General features: G+C 41.1%; 1 protein-coding gene across 1 annotated transcript in view; it reads right to left on the reverse strand.

The window, feature by feature from the left end:
- Positions 1-6,249, reverse strand: part of CDH20 (cadherin 20) — a 119,184-nt gene extending 112,935 nt beyond the window's left edge. The window contains exon 1 of the mRNA XM_042048792.1: positions 6,166-6,249. The gene's annotated coding sequence lies outside the window, so the exon portion shown is untranslated. The remainder of the gene's footprint in view (positions 1-6,165) is intronic.
- Between the last annotated feature and the right edge of the window lie 9,336 nt (positions 6,250-15,585).

Genomic DNA, 15,585 nt, shown 5'->3' on the forward strand with positions numbered 1-15,585 from the left:
CGCTGCATAGTCCAACAGGGCAAACCTACACAATTCAGTGAGTGCTTGCTCCATTGGGCATCTGCACAGAAGCAGGAAGGGCATCAGTCCTTCTGAAAAAAGTAAAATAATTTACAGAAAAGCCTTATTAAGAAACAAATCCACATGTTTTCTCCAGGGGCCCCATGGCAGCCCTATCCAGCTCTATTCCTTCCCTCTTTAGTGAGGACATGGACAGAAACTAATTGCATGGGCCCACAAGAGCATCTCAGTGCTGTCACTGCTAGAAAAAACAGGAGATGACACAGATGGCAAAAAGGAGAAAACCAAGAGGGAAATTCAGAAAGCATTTCAGAAGGAACCTATAACCCAAATGTGTGTTTCACTGGTTCCAACTTAAGCTTGGCTGGTTGTGGTTTGGGGTATCAACCCCTGAATACCCAGGTTTTTGAAGAGCCATTACTAAAATCATCACAGTCAAACACTTTTAACATACAGAATTGCATTTAGTAGTGTACCTTGAATTTATTTCTTAGCATATGAATTTCAAAAAGCATATGCTTTTCAAAGCACAACAAGTAGTTTAAAAATTGGAACTGCCTGTGACTGCATGAAATGCTCCTTTCATCCATTCATTCTCTAAATGAGGACCCCAGTCAACTCCTTCACAACAGTTACGGTTTCTCAAGTCTGCAAACACTTTTCAAATGTGGGCTCTATCTTTTGGAATGCCATCAAGACATGCTTGGTAGTGTTGTAGCTGGTGAATTTTTAGTGTTTAACTTTCAGATGAAATGTATGTAACTATGTTAAAAATTCCTCTGAAAAAAGTAGGTCTTATACATGCGTTGCTGTCAGTTTTCACAGTTCTATCCTTGTTTTAATTACCCAAGGCATTCTGATTACAGAGCTACAAAGTAATCTATTTAAAGCTGGGTTTTAGAGTGATCTAATGGGCACAAAAACCATATGGAATTAGAAAACATTTACTTCTCTTCCCCTTCTTATATTGCCAAATATGTTTAAATCAAACTTGTTTTAAAAACAAATATTCCCAGGGTAAGGACTTTCATATCAACTTCTGGTTGTTTCTGTTGAATTAGAAACCTCTGGCAATTTTTTTGCCTACTGAAATGTAAATGATGACATATCGTTAACTAGCAGCATTACACCACTAAAATACTAGGATGTGTCTTGCTTGCCTCAAACTTCCCTTTCCTTAAGTGCAATGCCTTAGAGGCAGCAGTGTTTAAATGGTACAAAGTACTCTACTAGCACCAGCCTGAATCTTTATTTAGGAGAACAAGCTTCACATTCTTCCCTGCTGACGCAGTATATGGGCATGTTCGGCTCTTCCATAAAACACACTCATACACTATTTCTGTCTAACCCAAGGTACAGCACTGACATGACAGATTCATGTTCCCAGCTGTGACATAAGGGCTCTTTGACAATACCACAGTGAAAGCCCTATTAAGAAAACATGTGCCGGACAGTGCATCTGATGCAGTTAAATGCTATAAAAGATTTTCCAGGTGTTAATGAGTTACGCGAGTAGAATGAAAATGAGGCGGATCCATGCACTTGGAAATTCTCAAGGAGCAGGACTCAGGCTCTCAGAGAGACGGACAAACAGTGCTTTATAAGCACCACGGGCCACGCTCTGCACCTGACCACACGGGGTGATGAGCGACCCCGACTATTCACTGTTCATTGAGGATCGTTTGCATGGGAAAAGACAGACTTTCATGTCTTCCTGCAGTTTACTACATCCTTTTTACTTTGCTCTATTTGGGAAAAAGCACTAGCTATTTTCCCCTTCTTAAGCATTTTTTTTTGTTCTAAAGAGAAGGAAAACATTATGCCTGTTGCTTCATTTCTTGTTTTTAGTTTTATGAAGGATTCAGCTTGACTCAGTATAGATAAGACGCTGTCATTTAGTTCGTGTTAAAATATCGCTACTTAGAGTTTATGTTTTAAAGGACAGACATACAGTCTGTTGCATATTTTGAAACAGCAGTGGTCAAAAATTTTCAAGACAATGTTGAGGCTTAATATATATTCTTTTAAGATATGTATAAAATCCTGTGTATGGGCTGCCCTGAGAATTTCAACCACTGATACTTCAAAGTACGTGCATATGTTATTTTATACAACAGCTGCCTACAGGAGAATTGTTTATTTATATAATCTGTTTACTTGATAAAAGATTGTTTAATTTCTTTAGCATGTGTGAATTTTATGGTCATTCTCCCTGAGGACATAAGTTTTATCTACATCTGACAGGTAGAGTGAGGGAAGGCTGCAATGCAGATTTTTCAATGCTTTTGTGACCACAATCTCAGTCTTAATCCTGGCATACAACTGTATCTAGGGGAAAAAAAAGATAATTTTGTCGCCATGCTAATTTCAGCCTGATTTTCTGAAAAGGGGAAGCTCCCAGTAATACGAGAACCAATGGAGTGTGTCCTCTCAGAAGTTAACTTAGAACCACCCATTTTATTTCCCACAGAAAAGTCAGTACTATTTTATCTTTCGTTTCCAATCTAAAATCCCAAGTTGTCTACCCACTCTTCCCCTGCCCCAAGAGAGTTACTTAAATTAACTTGGAGAACAAAATTTTCTTAAGGGCGTAAGAAGACTAGGTGGAGAGAACAAGCAAACCAGTGTAATAACACATTGATTCTTGAAACTCATGTCTTAAGGGTTAAAATTCCTCTGGCTTGCCAGGTGTTCTGTGCAAATGTGGCATTCATACAATGTAGTATCTGACCATTTAACCATATGTCAAACAATCTCTGCTATGACAACCAGATGTAGACATTGCCATGGAATTAAATTATCATTTTATTAATTACCCTTTAATTAGTTGATACAGGAGAGAACATGCAGTAATTTAGTCATAATTGGCCTGACTGAGACTCAATACTTAAAGGGATGGAATCTGTTTGTGAGATTACTTGTTATGAATAACAATTATGTCTGTGACAATGCAATTTTATTATGAAGATGTACTGTGCATTTCAAATATTGTAAGTTAGTATTAAGGATAGGTATAAGATAGTATCCAGGATTTTACCTACAATTTGATGAAAAATATTTTCCTTGAATAAAAGTGTATAATCCTCTTGTATTTTGCTGCACATGTTATAACAATGCAAGAAAGACCTCTTACCAAACTCACCGTGATGACCAAAATGTGTTTCCAATACACTTTATTATAGAAATGAGGAGCCACTTGCACTTCAGACTCATCTCAAAATCTTTCTAGCAATCTTCAAATTATTCTAGACTTTAACATGATATTCGTGCAAGGGGCACACTAGGCAATTTTTTTGAAGCATTCTTTGACAAAACATAATCAGAAACTTGAGCAGAGTCTCTTAAGTGATATATATATATCTCTTATATATATCACTTGTCACCACATTTTTTTGATTTTTGTAAGAAAGTGGAACATCTCTAGGTTTCTCGGACGACACAGGTGCAAATAAAGTTTGCAACATCCCCCTTTAGACTGTAGCAGTAGGTAAATGTCTTGCAGACATTCTTTCACCACAGATTGCTGTTAAATCAGGAATACTCTTCACAGACTGAATATTGAGTATCACTGTAGTAGGACAGAGCACATTCAACAGCTTAATAAAAATGCTCGTAAAGTGGATCTTAACATTGGCCCTTACATACCCAGTTGTTAAGAGATGTTTTTGCCATTCTGGAGCCATCATTCTGTCCTTGCTCTTCTAAGCTCTATGACCTGAGAGAAGACTGCAGTGTTTTATATTAGTTTTGTTCTGTTAGATGGACAACGTGCCTCATGTTTTTGCCTCTTGTCTTTCCACAAAAATCTCAGAAAGTGCAGGTCAAAACCTTCAGCAAATGCAGCTCCAACAAAATCTAACAAACTACTTTACCTTTCAGAGCTGAATGAAAGCTCCGTCCTTTTTTTTTTCTTGCAATGGGTAGCTCCTAGTTTCCTACATGCGCAGTGACAGAAATTATACTTAACTGAATTATTTTTTAAACCTTGCCCAATTACAGGATGTTTATTTATTTATTTATGATGGATGTGCATGCTATATAGATGTTTCCAAGCCAAATGAGTCTTTCATGTAACTGTTGTAAAGTCAAGAGAGTTATACGAATGGGAAGACTGTTTCCTTTACAATTAGACTTTGAGAAATTCTTTTACCTTGCTTAAATGCCTAAGGACTGCTTTCGAAGTTGGTTTTTCTTTTTCTTTTTAAACACAACATCATTCCATCCTTTCTGATGGTTAATTCACTTATATGCTTCTTTAACACGAATGTGTGCATATATATGGAAAAACATGCTATACAGGAAAGCAAAACACCTTTTGCCTAGGGTGCCATCTTCCAGTTAATATCAGTAAGTCATATTCTGTTGCTTATAAGTGCATCTTGCTCGACAACTTATCACCACCTCCAGTACAAACGCTTGCAGGTTGTATCTGCCTGCTGTGTCACAGGGAATAGCTAACACAGTGTAACAAGAGATCATTTCATTAGATTACCATGAAAGAATCACCGCTGCAAGGAACTTGAGCTGAACAGGGACACAATCACAGTGTTAAAAACTCGAAACAGTTTACCATTAAAGCCTTGTGTGACTGCTTGAGAAATGTCTTAGAGCAGCACAAAAGCTGGCACCATTAGCTTTCATCCCTGCTGAGTTGGCAATAAAGTGCACACATAAGTAAAATGCATTAATTGGTATTAGTCAATCTAGTTAAGATGTTCTTTCCCCAGGCATCTTCAGATTTCATATCCATAAAATAGGATTTCTTTAAGTCTCATAATTTGATTTTGTCCAGCCCAAAATAATATTGACACAGTGGCAGCAAAAGCACAATTACACCCCAGCTTTACAAAGGTGTTCTCTATCTAAATAGACTGGGACCCACGTGCTCCCAGTCTCACACACACACAAAAAGAAAAAGCAACCCTCGTGAAAAAAAACTGCGGAAGAGGAAAAAGTGATACATTTTCCTATCATTTCCCTATGCTGTTCTTCCTCCCTTTCCCCCGCATTTTTCCTACTGTGCACTACTGATTACTGCACTTTAAGATCAGAATAAACAATTAACTGCCTAATTATTCCGGTCACACCAAGCCACAATGAAATCTTTATTCAGTGTTTACAGCAATCTTTGGCAGAGACTGTCTTGCTGTTTTTAAACCAAGAAGAACTGCTCCCTTTGGCTCCCTTCAGCATCAGCTGCCTGGGTTTCAGAGCTGGATGCCAATAATCAGCCTCCTTTTTCTCTTCCAAAGTGGCTATTTTTTTTTAAGGGTGAAAAGACCTATTCTCATCAACTCCCCATATATTCTGCCTGATTTATGTCCCAGCCACTGGGGCTCTTCCTTCCGTATCTTTTACCATTTGTGTGCCCCCGCAGCCCCTCCGCGCCGCTCCCGCAGCGCCCGCCGAGCCCCGGAGCCCCCGGACACCCCCGGACGCTCCCGGACGCTCCCGGACGGGGGGGTGCTTCTTCCTCGGGAGCCCCGGCGAGGGGGCGGCAGGCGGGGGGGGATAGTTTCCAGCTCCGGCTGTACAGCATCCGCACACATCCACACACGCACACCTTCTCCCATAGTTATTTCTCGTTCTGCCGAAATCCTCGAGGCGGCTCCCCGCCCCGGGAAAGTTGGAGGCAGACGCTCCACGCCCCCGGCGGCTCTTTCTGCCCCATCTCCGTCTCTCTGACCTGCTTCTCTCTCCCGATGGGCAGCCGCGCCGCCGGGACGCTCCGTGCCCCGCTCCGCCCTGCCCTGCCCGGCTCTGCCCAGTCCTGCCGCCGCAGAAGAGCACTTGCGGAGCGGGGGGAAGCTTGTCCCAGCCAAACTCCAGAGCGACCCGGTGTGGGCTCGTTCCGTTCCCCACCGCCTCCTCCTCGCCCTCTGACTGCGGATGGACAGCCAGGGAAAGAAGAAGAAAAAAAAAATAGAAGGAACAACTAACATCAAAAGAATACTAAAAACCTAAGGAGAAAAAGAAGAAAAAGGAGAAGAGAGAAAAAAAAAAAGAAAGAAAGGAAAGGGGAAAAAGAAGAAAGAAATAAAGGAATCAAAAATAAAGAAAAAGAGAAAAGAAAAAGGGGAGGGGGAAAGAGGGGGAAAAGGGAAAAAGCAGAAGAAAAAGTCCGCGAATGAGAGGTCGGGTTACCTTGCAGTGTGGAGGAGCTCCCGACTGCCTTCCTGGCGACGGGACTTCCCTCCTCCGCCGGGTGCGCCCCTCACATCCCCGCGCCGCCCCGTGCCGCTGCCGCGGAGGGAGCTGCCACTCGCTCCTGTCTCCGGCTGCGGAGAGAGGCTCGGGCTGGGGGGGCTGCGCGGCCGCGGGCAGAGGAGGAGGAGGAGGAGGAAGCGGAGGAGGAGGGAGCCCCACGGCCGCCCCGCTCCCCGGAGCTGCCCGCTGGAAGTGGCCGCCGCTGCCCCCGGCTCGGCTGCCCGTGGCTATCGCGGCGGCTCTAACGCTGCCGCGGGGACCTGCGGGAGGCGATTGGTGCCGGGGAGCTGCGCCCCCCTGCGCCGCCCCCCGCCCTCCTTCCCGGGGAACCCCCCGCCCCAGCTGCGGCCCCCGGGCCCCACGCAGCCCCCGGCTATGGGAGGGCAACCCCAGGTCTCCCCTCCGCAGGGCTGGTTACATCCCGGGAGGATTCCACAACGCACCACATGGGCTGCGAGAGGATGGGCTTCCGAGGTAGACCAAAAGTCATACCGGAGAGGCGAAGCGCTTCTTTATTTAGCAAAAAGGGTACAAAGATGAAAGCTGAATTTCTTTGGAAGGCTCGATTTTAGTTAATGAACATGCTGAGACTAATGTCAGAGCTGCTTTTATGAGGGCAAACAGTAGAGTTTCCTGGAGGGTTTGTGTAAGACTTTGGAAAAACAACCAAATAATAAAGGGATTTTACATCCACCTTTAAAGATCATTTTAGTGTTCATAAAAGCTGTCAGGCTTGCTGAAATACTCCCCATCCGCAGAACAACAGCTGCAAAGGCAGTGGCAGGACAAGGCATCCTTTCTGCCAACTAATTCATCTCAATCTTGACCTGAAGCAACCAGGAGGGCAGGTATTTCTTATTCACCATTCCTGTGCTAGCCTTCATCTTTCTGCACAGAATGGGAAGGCAGCAAACTTGCACCAACTTTGATGATGTGTATGTGTGAAAAAGAGAGGGAAACTTGTCCACTTGGGTATGAGAAGGTTATTACCCCTCTAATAGTTCCCTGTAGTAATAACTCCTTTTTGCTGCTAGCACAGAGCCCATTCCCTGTTTCAGGTACATTGGTAAATCTCAAACAACTCCTCTAAGCTCGGAGCAGAGTTGTGCCCCATCAATCTGTGGCCAAGCCAGTGACTGGCAGAAGGAGACTCTAAATCTCCTTATCGATTACCTGGGACACTGCCAGTCCCTCAACAATTAGATCTTGAGATGAAGATTCAGATTATACAGTCAAGATTTGTTGTTTTGGGTGGTTTTTTTTTTTTTTCCTCTCCAGATTTGCACTAATGATTATTTGCAGAACTAAGGTCTCACTGGCTAGTTTTCTGGCCCTGCATTTTTCATATTGATCGCAATGTAGTCATTTCAGCATTACAGAAGAAAAAGGGCAGTCAGATCTCTGGAGAGAAGTTGTTGGAAGTTTGAATGCTGGCAAAGTGCCCAAAACAAATGATGAATTACAGCTATGATAAATGAATACTTGGATGTGTTGGGAAGCCATACAATATTCTCCCAGTTTCCTCTGTTGCGTGTTCATCTTTGGGCTCATCCTCAGGCTGATGGAACATTTTTAATGTAACAGTTGGAGGAGGCAGGAATGGCCTTTGTCAGCATTATTGGTCAGCCACAGAGACTCAGTGCACTTCTGACAAAAATAAGGCAAAACAGACTCCTTAGTAACACTTTTCCCTAATACTAGGACAGAATACTTGTAATAACCTCTATTACATAAAACCTCTATATTATAATAAATATTTGTAATACTTGTAATACTGAAAGTTATCAGTACACCATTACTGCTTCGAGTCTGACTGCAAGAGCAGTGACCTCTTGCTAGAATTGAGCTGGTTACTGAATAAATTCACTTGCTTCTTGTAGTATATGCACACATCTCCATTCCTCTGTTTCAACATGGTATACTTGGAATAAGTCTGATTGTAATCTTAAAGGCTAAATAGATGCCACTTGAAAAGTTTGCATTTCAGTTTGAGTGTAATCTATGAATTGGTTTTTTCCCCCAAGCTGGAGTGCAGTAGGGGGAAAAAAGTCAGAATAAAATACATATGACAGTTTTAACGGAACGGCAACCCCGGTGGATGCCCTTTGATTATTGCACGTACCAGAGTACCATGAAAATAAAATGCAATATTGTCTATTGTTTAAGTTTATAATTTAGGATTAATATACAGTACATAATGCGGCACTCCTATATGACACAGAAAACACAGGAGAATTCTATGATACACAGAGCAAGCACTAGAACAAATCCATGCATTTAATACAGGAACTCCTCAGTTTCACATACACAGCCAAACGGGTTATCCAAACATTGTATTTACTAAAGCAGATGTGGCTACACACTCTAAATTCTGCCTCATGTGCTGTCTTCCTTCACAGGGACACAATTCAGTAATGTGCCTGTGACTTATCTTTTCTGAGACCTGTGATACACAGTAAAATAGGAGGAACTTACATTTTCACTGTCTCACTGTTTCACTGGCTCCCCTCCCCAGTACATGGCAGAATCACACAATCTGAAGAGTGCTCTTCTGTGCCTCTGAAATTGGAGTTGAGAGAATGTGGCAAAGAGTGTGTTCATCAACTCACCAGTCTCAGCACTGCATGTTTTCAACCACCAGGCTTTTCAGGAAAAACGAGAGAAGGTTTCAAACATTCATACGTGAAATGCACATATGAACAGGTGGATGAAGAAGCGTCTCACCTCCTTCCTCAAAAACATAAAATAAAATGACAATTTTAAATTACAAAAATGGAATCTAACTCTTAAACCTTACATGAACCATAAAAATAATTTGTTTAGTCTAGAGAATTTTATTAAGCACAGTTGTGAATAAATATCCTTACATGAAAGAAGTGAATCTTTCCTCTCCAATACTTGATGGTCTCCCTTCCACCATACTATACATAATTCTAAAACCATACAAACAGAATGAAAAAAAATGCTAGAGAATGCAGCATGCTGAGTTGTTTTAAAATTTAGAGGCTTTCTGAGAGATGAAAGAAGCATTTTGCTATCACTGTTTGAACAAGAGAATTTTGTATGCTGCAAGCTATTTACACTGTTCTCCTACAACGAGGACTTTGAAGATGAAGCATTATATATGGATATTGCTTATGTGTTCATATAGTTTTCTGCCTTGCAGGACTGAAACAAGGCATGAGTTACAAGTTACCTAAAAGACAGAGGTGAAGGAACAAGAGAGGAGAAAGCAGGAAAACAACTATTTTCAACTTTTATGTTATTGCATGTCATACAGCAGCTTTTATGTTTGTCCCTTATACCCCTGCCTCACTTTATCCAGCTCTGTTCATCCATATCTGTTCATTTTTCTTCTGACAAAAAAAGAGGTTTTTGATTTTGCAGGTGTGGACTGTGTGTGGTGTCACTTTAGAGGTGGCTGACAAGAAACATTCACTCCTTACAAACACTAGGATGGTGTATTTGCGCCAGGAGATGTTGGAGGAATTGATACGATGGAATTTTTGTAGCACCTCTGTGGCTTTTTAAAACAGTGGGTGTTCATTTAACCATTGATTTGCTTTTGTAGTTAATTGCAACCTAAACTGTATTGGTTTGTATTGTGCAATAAATCACGGCTTTTCAAAATACAATTGTTAAGGGCACCATAGAATCTATTCAGGAAGGTGAAAAAGTGAATATTAACTAAAAATGATTCCATATGCCAAATGATAAAATGAATCCACGACCCAAAAGCAGTAAGTTTCCAAAGCAATAAAACAATATTGCACATTGCTGAAGAAGTGACATAGCAAGAGAATGCATATATAACAAGAATGGTGAAAGGAATATGTGCAGTCATAAAGTCACATCCATCTCTGTAAAATGTTACTAAACCAGTAATAGGAATAGCTTTCAAGGTCTCGCGTCCACAGGGAAGAATATCAGCTGTACTTGCAGCCAAGAAAGCCCAGACCGTCACATGCTACAATGGTGAAACTCCTGAATGCTGTACCATCTCTTTGAAAAGCATGTATGCACACAAAATCCAGTGGAGAACTTAATGTGACTAGAGCACAGGACACAAAGAGCTGTGTATGGCTGTGTTTGTTCTGCCACATGCATACAGATGTACCCCAGAACCTCTCATTCAGCAGGCTCCATGACCTTCTCTGTCACATGTTTTTCTTTTGGCCTTCACTCTCCTTTTCTTCCAAGCAACCAGGCCTTGCTCAGGAGTGAGGCCTAATTTGAATCCTTCTCAAGGAGTTACCTGAGCTTACCACTGTCAGAAAATCTTTGTAAAGTTTTCCTTTCTCAGAAGAGAGGGATCCCCTCCCTCTTTGCTCTGCTTCTTTTCTTGTTTTGCCTTACTCAGTCACTCAATACAGTGATTTGTCTCCTCCATTGCTTATGTAGGGTGGGGAAGGCCAATCTGACACGGCTTTCTTCTTAGTCACATTTTCTTCTATATTAATTAAAGAAAACCATATTCAAGCATATATTCAAATCTAGTGGCCATCTGGAAGCACAACCTTGTTTTGGTGTATCTCATGCTCTTTCAAATAAAGTCTTTTTTTGTCTCTGCCACCTCTTCTTAACCTTAATTATCAGTTTATCATTTTAGTCTTGTTTTAGTCTATTGTTTTTCGAGAGGTCTGTAGGATTCAGTATCTTCTTTCTCAATGGCTGTTTGTAAGGAAGAGACTAAATTGAATATGGACTTCTATTTCTACTAAAAAGACCATTACCATGGTCTACTCCATCAGTATCTTCAGCAGAGTAATTTGTGGTCTGGAGTCGCTGAGGAAAATACTCTTTTTTGTCCTGCTGAGAGATGCATCAGCTTTTTCTTCACACTGAGGCATTAAAACTCCACAGCAGAGGCAGGGAATCCCAAGTGTAGGCATCAACTTTAAAGCTCTGGACTTTATTAATTTAGTTTGAAATCTGATTTGGTTTCAAGACAGTAGCAAGAAAGTTCACAGAGTCCTATTCACATCTCAAAATGTCACCTCAGATGGAGGGCACCAGGAGGCTGAAAGTCTCAGAGGGAGCTGCCAAGGAACTGCCGTGTCATCTTGGCCTCAGCCTGGCCTCTTCCTGACAGCACCATTTCATTTTGCTTATTTTTATCAGGGCATGTGGAATTTCCAAATGAAAACAAATGAAAAATGCACAAAACTGTATTATTACAACTCTACTTACTCTTAACAATTTTTCTCCCACAACATTTCTAATGGGATGCTGATGAGCAGATTTTCTGCTCTTCCAGGCATTTACTAAACCAATTCTGAATATCTCTAACTGCACTACTTAGGTAAAAGGAGGGAATTATTTGCTGTGGTACCTGTACCACAGGATGTGAAGTGTATACTATGGACAAATCACAGGTAGTGTGCTGGCTGTAAACAAGCAATTGTCAAATTGCTAGATACAGCCTTGTCTGCAGTGAGAGAACTGTAGCTAATGAAGGATTGTCTTCTCGCCATGCATGATGACAGGGGCTAATAGAAAAGAAATAAAGTGAAGAAGGAAAAACACTTCAGATGTCTCTATATGAATAGTAAAAGGAACAGGCTTCTATTGTCAGAACTTAAGTCAGTGATGTCTGTGCTTGGGCTGCTTTTCCTGCTTGCACTGGATGTCACAATACAAAATGCAGCGTAACTCTGATTGCCCAGCACTGTTCATGTTCTCTCTATGGGAACTGAGCAGGGATTTTTCTTTGAATACATCATTTACAGCTTGCTACAGCAATTCTGCAAAGTCAATACATATCCTTAGCACAAAGCAGAGAATGAAGGGCATTATGGAGAAAGAGAGAAAGATACTACATTGACAGAGAAAGATGAATTCCACTGCACAAGCACATTACAGGTTCCATTCATAGGAATAAAATTACTCTTTCTTTCAAACAGAAAGTCTTTTTCAAAATACATTTAATATAGTTATATTTAAAAATATCTTGTGTGCAGCTTGTACGCCACTACTGACAAACTCTCTGGCACTGAATTATCATATGATTATGTATTGTGCAAAGAAGATCTATTTATTGATTCAAGTCAGATATATTTGCAAGGCAAGGTTTGTAGACACAGGTAATATTTTTTATTAGACCAACTGATTACAATGAAAAGATGGATCAGAAACACAAGCTCTTCGCTGAGTAAAAAAGAGTCTGTTTTTTTTTCCCCTAGGAGCTCATACTGGCTATATAAAAGATGTTATTTCTCCTGGCAAACTTAGCTGCTGTTACAATCTTAGATCACCATGACTGTTACAATGCTGCTGCTTATGTAATTATAAAATACCTGTATGGGAACCTGGTTACTCCTCTGCGTTATTAGTAGTGCCTGACATGTTTTCACTACTTTATTGGGAATGCATTTAGACAAAATCTTCTTCTGACCACTTGAAATAACCAGATTGGAACCTACAAACGTTGAGGAAGGGTATGGAAGGCAATTTTCAGCCACGGGGTGTCTGTGCTAGAAGAGGTCTGCTAGAAAGCAGACTACCCTTGGGCCTGCAGAAGGTATACCCTCTCACTTCTGTGTCTTATTTCTACAGGTAACAAAAAGAATTAGGAGGTTATCTGCCACCTTTATATTTCCTTGAGATCATGGATCGTGCTGGGAATGTCTTGGAGTCTCCTGAGTGGACTTTAGGACTAAACAGGGAATAAATGAAAGATACAATGAAAGGTAATGTTTTAGATTTTCAATGGGTACTTGCCTTGAGCTTCAGAAATGCATCAGAGCTAGTCAGTTTTCTCTGGGAAGGGAGCAGAGCATGGGAGACTGCTGCGGGACAAAAATGGGTGTGTTGGACTTTGCAAAAATGCCTCTGGATGCTTTGAAGAACACTCCCTGACCTCCTGCAAGCATTGTGGTGGGAAAAATGTCAAGCTGTCAACTACATCAATTGAGAGAAGTTTTAGTCTCATCTCACCCCTTCACAATCCCCACTGACAGGCAAAAATTGAACACATCCCCAACTCTAGAAGAGAGGAATCTATTTGGTAGTGTGCTGCAGGCATGATCTAGACAAATTGCACCTATATTTTATTTGAACCCATCACAATACAACATAACAAGGCTTTTCAATTACCTCAACAAGCTACCAATACAACTTTATCATTTCAATTTTTCATCCGTTTTCTCCAGCTCGGCATTTCTTCTATATATCTCTGTAAATCTCATCAGTTCCAGCCCAGTTTAGGCTAATAAATTTCAGTTACCAGCTCGAGCCTAATGAAAAGGGGAAGCTGGCAGCGAAGAAAGACAAAGGCATGGGTTGTTGCCTCGGGCCTCGAGCTCACCTCTCTGAACAGGGCAGTGGATGGGCTCATCCATCCCCATCAGCTCAGGAATTGGTACGGCACAGGGAAGAGGCAGAGCTGTCAAGTCCCGTTGCACTCAGCAGAGCTGCAGGGTTGGGCCATCCCCAGGAGCAGACCTATTTGTCCCCCTAAAGCAAAATTTAGGCAATGGTTTGAAGCACACCATGCCAGAGCACAGTCTTAGCCGGCATAGCTGGCACAGACCAGAGGTGGGATTCAGGGTTGGGGCTACATATTTTGCCACTGTAACTTTTGTGGTCTTGCAGCATGCTATTCCTGTCTTCAAGGAGGAGGACAAGTTAAGCAGGAAAATACTAATTTGCATATTAGCTGGAAATGCACTGAGATCCCAACAGACAGAGAGAGAGAAAATGAATTTTGTACCATAATTATGTTTCCTTCTAAAAGACACTGATAAAGCTTAAGGTTTTCAAAGATTTTATGTGTACACGGAAAAGGCAAACAAGCTAAAATAATACTGCAAATCAGCAGACATATGTTTATTAATTCTGACTAAAATTTGCCATCTGCAACTGAACATTTTACTAAATAAATCCCATAAAATGCAGATTATTTTAGCTACGAATCTTCATGACACTGCTTTTTAAGTTCTGGTACTGAAATAGCTTCATTGTAAATTAATATTTACAATAAAAGTATGCTCATAAAAGTTCCAAAGCATTTTCTAGTGACACTCTGTTCAACTATTTAGTGATTCAAAAGCAAACTCTCCAAGAAAAGCTCCATATCAGTGCAGTACATAAAATATAGACATATATGAAAAATGACAAAGGCAGTATGTTACTGTTGAGGTGACTCTAACTTGATTGCTAAGCTGGTTGAAGTAGCTTTTCATAAATGAAATATGTCCTCAGTTTTCCTAGAGTAGATAGAATAAGAGCAATGTCAACAAAATGTCTCTTCTTTATTTTCCTGTGAAGACATTATTTTCTCTGGAATGTAGTAAAATTCGGCGTTCAGTGCACGTTAGCTAATTCTGAGGCACATGCTCACAAGCAGACACTAAGGGACTAATTTACATGCTTAAAGGCAACTGAAACTTTGTTTTGCATATGTAAATATACCTGCCTAGGGTAAGAAGTGGGCTTTCCAGTGTACCTGTGTGGGAGCTGTGTTTACAGGCTTTGAAAAAACAAAGTCTGATCTGCTATTACTGTCACTGTAGCTGTCATCACAGCACAGTTCAGGCAGAAAACCTCAAGACACCTATCAGACCAAATCCTGTGGACCTTACTCAAGCAAAAAATCTTGTTGATGTCAACAAACATTTTCCCCAAAGAACCTGTACACAACTGAGCCTTTTTTGTACATGCATATTTTAGCATCATTGAATATCTGCACGAAAACCAAAATAGGTTTGTTCTTTAAGTCAGGGATCAAGACATCAGGGAATGAAAATAAAAAAATTTAAATCCAGATAGGGACTGTTTTATAATTTCAGGATATTTTAGAAGGCTCTGAGTTTTCCAGATCAGTAAAGAGACCTGTTTGAAGAGCGAGTTCCTTTAAAGACAAGTCACAATGGTCAGACACAGGAGTATTAACCACTTACAATATTTTTTTCCATTGAAGCAATACTTTTGATATGAGAAGCATACATTTAATATCCAAAGGGTTCAAAAATAGTAACTGTTGGTCAATAAATCTGCACCCTGTGTGCTTTTTTCTTAGGACCCTTCCGAGACCAGGGTCTGTTCTGTCAAAAACATGCCCTTAGGCCATAATTCTAGCTGTGGTCTGTTTGCTGGGGACAACAACTTTGCTTTACACATCTGGCTACCTCCCTACCAGGGACTCCAAGTTTAGGGTTTTAAGGTAAACAAATGATGATAAACTGACAATGGCACAGAGGGTTTCACCCTTCATATCCCCTTTGGATCCAAGAGCTGAAGAGAAGGTCCCAGTCACCGTCTGCAGATGAAGAGTACCTGCTAGAGATAAATCTAAAAGGAGCAAAGAGAGCATTTTCAGAAAGCACCTTCCTGGTTGTCATAGTCAGAGCCCAGCTG

Source organism: Corvus kubaryi, unplaced genomic scaffold (assembly GCF_017639235.1).
Source record: "Corvus kubaryi isolate FWS band 111438036 unplaced genomic scaffold, C.kubaryi_AGA036_p1.0 68, whole genome shotgun sequence".
Lineage (NCBI taxonomy): Eukaryota > Metazoa > Chordata > Aves > Passeriformes > Corvidae > Corvus > Corvus kubaryi.